Here is a 6,568-nt window from a genome sequence, read left to right on the forward strand (position 1 = left end):
GGAAAATTTCCTGCACACAAACTACTGAGGTCAGCCATTTTTTTGGGTCAACTTTGAACGATCATAACTCCCTTAATGGGAGAGCTGCCACCTATGAAAAAAAAGATCTTTGAGTCTTCTTTCCAATGCAATTGGTTTCATCCAAATCCGACATCTGAGTAATGATTTATACTCATTTTACTTTAGCCTCTCAAAATAGATTTTTAGGGTCAACTTCAAACGATCATAACTCCTTGTACAAGACGAACTGGGTCGCCTACTTTATATTAAATTAAAGCCCTTTGAATTATATTTCCAACGATACCAATTTCACCCAAATCCGATATCGTAGCAAAGAGTTATGGTCGATTTACTTTAGCCTATCAAAACAGTCCACCATGGACAGATTCAGATTTACTTAAATTTTAAGGGCAATATGGTCATTTTTCATCACCTCATGGACGAAAATTGGTCATTATATACATATACTTAGCCTCATATCCATCATTTGTCATCCAAATTATTGAAGAATAAGAAACCCTAGCCTAAGTTCAACTCCAATTATCTTGTGATTCAACCGTAGAAAATCCAAATTGATTCCGTAGTTGTGTTCACCGTCTCGAGGGCTTCGAGAAGCACCCCTTATTTGTGCCAACAGGACTTCGAAATCAAAAGGGTCATTTTATGGTAAGGATGTAAATTATGTTGGTGTTATTTATATGGATATGTATATACATATGTATGTGAGCATAAGAGGTATGTTATTTGATTGTTGTTGAAAGATGATTGGAAATGATGTTGGATTATTCTTGTGCATAGTTGGATTATGTTGAATTGTGAAGGGATTTGGTGTGATGATGTGGTATTGAAATGATGATTATATATATATATACACATAAATCGATTGTTCAAGTTGGTTTTTGGAATGCTTTGCAAATATTGGTTGTATGGAATTATGGAAGAGAATTGTGGTGTTGGGTTGCTAATACTAGATGCCAAACATTTCATTGTAGATAAGTGATTTGTAAAGGCGGGAAAAGTGTGTTGAATTGGTATCCGAATCTACAACGAGGTATGTAAAGCATACTCTAACGATGTTCTTTGGCATGAAAACACCAATGTTCCATCAAGTAAGATTCCGAGGTTGTCCAAAAACATGTATTGTTCTACATTACCAACGAAGTTGTTTCCATTCTATAAAGTGTCAAAATGTTTCATTGATATACCGAAAGGCTCCTATTTCATTGTTGTGATATTGATGATTCCGAAACACATTGTTGATGTACCAATGAGTCTTTATTACATCGTTATTGTATAGAAAGTCTATTACTTGGTTTCTATTGATGTATCATTATTCCAAAGGTACTATATTGGCATGAACACTAATGTAATAATCTCAAAAGCTTTTGAACTAAGTTATTGGAAAGATCTCTTATGTGTGTTACTTGATATACGTGTGGGTGGTAGCTCAGGGGCTTAAGCCTAGCATGGGCCGATCCCGATATTTGATATGATTACAGTTGATATGTACTGGGGGCATCCTAATGGTCACAGTACGGTACAGTATTAATTATTGTTAGGTGGTTGGAGGTTCGGGAGGAGGAGGTAATGGCGAATGATAATTGTAAAGAATAAAATGAACGAATGTATACCGTTCCACAAATGTGTTTGAATTCAAGAACCCAATTCAAATTAATGATAATGTACATGATCCTAAAAGTATTTATGAAGTGTGGTTCACTTCTATTATGATTTATTCACTTGCGTCTGATTTTCTTGATCCCCCATATCACATATGATTATTTACAGCTTTACATACTCAGTACATATTTCGTACTAACGTCCCTCACGGGGGACCTGCATTTCATGCTGCAGGCATAGGTGCTTCAGCTCATTCATAGCATAGATAGGAGCCAGGTCATGCAGCTATTGTTGGTGAGCTCCAGTTTGCTTCGGAGCTTTCCGAGTCAGTCCCTTATATTTTGTTATTGTACAGGAGGAGTCATGTGTGGGCGGGGGTTTGTCCCGACCCTAGTTATGTTATGTATATCCTAGAGGCTTTGTAGACATAAGGAAGGGTAAAGTCATGGAAGTTTATATAGTGATGTTATATTTGTATATGTGGTGGCCCCGACGGCCAAGTATTATATATATATATATATATATATTTGTGCGTGTTGTGTTGATACAGGTAATTAGACCCTTCTATATGCAACGAAGTGTTGTCCAAATTTTTGGTGACATGTAAGTGAAAGTACAGGTATTTGAACGGGTTCTCCCGGGCCTTCTCGGCTTCGGGTGCCAGTCCGGCCCGATGGGATTTTGGGGCGTGACACAGTTAGTTTTGTTGTTTAAAATCATATAAGCCTTACTATGAAGTGAATATCCTAAGAAGATTCCCTCATCACTTTTAGCATCAAATTTTCCCAGATTATCCTTTCCATTATTATGTATGAAACACTTACAACCAAAGGTTCTAAAATGAGAAATGTTTGGCTTTCTTTCTTTTAGTAATTCATAGGGAGTCTTCTCTAACATAGGTCTAATCATGCATCTATTTATGATATATGCTGCAGTACTTATTGCCTCAGCCCAAAGGTTTTTAGCAACATTTGCTGCAAGCATCATTGTTCTAGCCATATCTTCCAAGGTTCCATTCTTCTTTTTCACCACTTTATTTTGTTGTAGTGTTCTAGGAGCTGAGAAGTTTTGATCTATACCATTTGCTGAACAAAATTCTAAGAACTTTACATTCTCAAATTCTGTACCATGGTCAGATCTTATGGAGACTAATGAAGTGCTCAGTTTCTTTTCAATTTTCTTAAAGAAAATTTCAAAGACATCAAAGGCATCTTCTTTAGAGGCTAGAAACAAAGTTTAGGTGAACCTGGAATAATCATCAATAATTATAACATACCTTTTTCCACCTCTGCTTTGAATTCTCATTGGTCCACACAAGTCCATATGAACCAGGTCAAGACACTTGGTAGTGCTAACATGGTTCTTTGACTTAACAAAAGATCTTACCTGCTTCCCCCTTACACATGCACTGCATAAATTTTCTTCCTTAAACTTGGTCTTGGGTAATCCCAATACCATACCTTAAGAGGAAAGTATGTTCTATTATTTCAAACTTGCATGTCCAAGTCTCTTGTACTAAAGGAGGGGATCATTTTCTATTGCACTAAAACAAGTTAACTCAGGTCCTGGTATTGCCATTATGTCAGCTTTGTATACATTTATGAATCTCCTTGCAGTGAACACAATCTCTTTGGTGTCCATTCTTTTGACTTTGACTCCAGCAGCAGTAAAAATAACTTTATTACCTTTGTCACACAGTTGTGAGATGCTCAGCAGGTTATGCTTCAATCCTTATACAAGATAAACATTCTCCAATGCTTTTGACTCAGATGAGCCAATTTTTCCAATTCCAGTAATGATTTTCTCTTTTCAATCATCAAAATTAACTCCCCCTCCATCTATTTTGGAGAGTGAAAGAAACTTTTTCTTATCACCAGTCATTTGTCTTTAGCAAGCACTATCTAAGTACCAGTGCCTTTTGCTTTCTTTCTCCTTCTCCTGCAAAAGAAATTAATGGTTAGACTTAGGAACCCAGACAAGCTTGAGTCCTATTTTATTAGTAAAATAATGAATTAAACTCCTTCTAGTCCATACAGGCAACATGTAAGATAACCTGTTTCTCTGACCAGTATTAGTACTTGTTTTCTTGGTCTGAGAAAATTTATTTTCCAGATTCTGGCTTATAGATTTGCTTTTAGCAGCCACAAGACATTCAGTGGTTGGATGTCCAAGATTACCACAGATATAACACAGGTCTTGAGGATTATCAGCCTTTTTATAAAAACCTAAGCCTGCTTTTTCACTGTGATTTCTTTCACTCAATTGATGAATAATTCTTGAAGAATTTGTCCACCTATTTGCTCTTTCCAAATCCAGTTTTAGTTTAGAAACTTCTTGACTCAGTTTATCCATTTTTTCAATCATGTCATGACATTTTTGTTTGTACTTAGTTAATTCAAGTTCAACATGTTCTTGTTCCTTACTCATGGCCTTTTTTTCTATTTTCAGTTAGAGTCAATTTAAGAACTTCAGACTTAAGATCATTATTTGAGGGCTCATGTTGGGTAACTTGTTTCTTGAGAGTGCATTTTTCTTTTTCAATAGTATGTTTGCATGCTTTTAAATCAATAAAATTAAATTTTTGACTTGCAAGACTGTTGAACAGTTCATCCCTATAAGAAGTAAATTGTTGGAGATTGTCAATTAAGGAACTCATCAAAGAAATAAGTTTAGTTTTAGAAAATAGATGCAACTTTTCTTTGAGTTCAAGTATACTTACATCAGAAGCATCATTTTTTCCTCTATGTCTGAATCTCCAAGAGCTATAAATGTTGTCTCATCAACTTCATCATCATCAGAATTAGATCCCCGTGTTGCTATCACAGCATATTCTTTCTTTTCCCTTCCTCTTGGCCTTTTCTTTCAATTCTTTTTCAGCCCTTTCCTTCCTCTATTCTATTTCCCAGAGAGGGTAATCTCTATCTGATGATCAGTCTTACCACACTTGTAACATCCATTTGGATTATCATTGGAATATTTTTTGCTACCTATTCCCTTCTTCTTGTTAAAGAATTTGCTGAAGTTTTTAGTTATGAAGGCAATTTGTTCCTTGTCCAGTTCAATTTCTTCATCATTATCTAAAGCCTTCAAAGCCAAGATTTTCTCAGAAGCTTTTTGTTCTTTGGTGCCATCAATTTCCATTTCATAGGTTCTTAAGTTCCTTACCAGTTCATCTAAAGTCATACCTGTAAGATCCTTATTTGTTTCCCTAATAGCAGTGACTTTAACATTCCATTTGGATTTTGGTAGCACCCTTAGTACCTTTTCTACTTGTCCCTCCTCAGTGATGACTTTTCCCAAGGAAGTCAACTCATTTATTAGAGTAGTAAGTCTTGTCATCATGTCATGCAAGGATTCATTTTCCTTCATCTTAAAAGCTTCATATTCAGTAAAAATAAAAGAAATCCTGAATTTTCTTACTTGAGAGGTACCCTCATGTGAATTTACTAAAGCATCCTAAATTTGCTTAGCAGTGGTACAGGTTGATACTCTATTGTATTCAGCAGGTCCTAATCCATAGACTAGGATGTTCTTTGCGTTAGCATTTTTCTTCAATGCCATTAGGTCATCAACAGTAAACTCTCTTCTTACTTTCTTGACTAGTTCACCATCTTCTGTCTTCATTGGAATAGTACGACCATCAGTAATCCTATCCCATAGTTCATAGTCTTCTCCTTGAATAAACATCTCCATCCTTGCTTTCCACCAGATGAAGTGAGTACCATAAAAAAGTGGAGGTCTAGTAGTGGACTGACCTTCACTGTGACCAGTAGGAGGTGCAGAATTTATCATAATGATCTTTTCATAGGTGCAAACCCTATTTAGGACAACCTCGCTATGATACCACTTGTTAGAGTGTGTGCTCTACTGATTTTAATATTAGACTCTACTGATTTCCTATCTGTGGAACAAGTAAGTGAACGTGGTTCACAGAAGTAAAAGCTAAACACAGTGTTTTTACGTGAAAAACACTCGGTTCAAGAAAGGTGTAAAAAACCATGACCTGTACGTCTACAGGATTTAACCCCAACTTCACTATAACTCTTGAGCCTCAACAATCAACAAAGTTATAGGACTTCTCGTAAACTAGGAATTAAAACTTCTAACTCCTATAGCTACAAAAACACAAATCTTCTCAAGATAAATGTTCCCAAGTTTTCGAGTTCCCTAACTTTAAGACACAACTCCTAACTCAGTTTATAGATCACTGAGACTAGAACAATGATTCATTACAACTTAAAGAACCTACCTATTACAAATAGTCTAAGACTTGCTAAGTAAGGGACTAGGTTCTTCTTCAAGTAAGTGAACTATTTTGCTGATTGCTGATTGTCTTATCAGTGCTTGAGTGTGTTACTTGAATTTTGTTTGTCATATATATGCACACCTTCTGATAAAGTCCTTTTTGATCTCTACTTCTATCTTCAGTGAAGCTCTATCAAGTAACTTCACTTATTGTTGTAGTCGTCTCTCCCTCCTTGGTTGAATAGGACTCTTTTCATTTATCCCTTAGTCTTGTAGTATTCCTCTTATTGTTAGACTTTTTGATCAATTCAACTTCCGGATACTGCATTTTTCTTCCTCTTTACTTAAGTGATAAGTGTTGAGAGAATGTCTGAATATTCTTGCTTATCCACTCCTGTTTGTGCGCAATATCATCTTATCAATAACCTTGCCTCTAGTTATGCTTTGTACACTTGGATGGAGCAGCTTTCACAACATGTTTCATTCATATGTCTATCATCAAAACTCCACATGCCCTAACATTCTAAGAGTGGCAGTTAGATCAGCGTCGTTGTATGCGGCAGAGTGTTGTTCAGTCAAAAACTCTCATGTTCAGTAGTTGAAAGTTGCATAAATAAGGATGTTATGATGGATGTGTGGGAGTACTAGATATAGAAAGAATAAAAAATGAAGATATCTGGGATAAGATATGAGTGGCTTATGT

The sequence above is a fragment of the Capsicum annuum genome, chromosome 6 (assembly GCF_002878395.1).
Source record: "Capsicum annuum cultivar UCD-10X-F1 chromosome 6, UCD10Xv1.1, whole genome shotgun sequence".
Taxonomy (NCBI): Eukaryota; Viridiplantae; Streptophyta; class Magnoliopsida; order Solanales; family Solanaceae; genus Capsicum; species Capsicum annuum.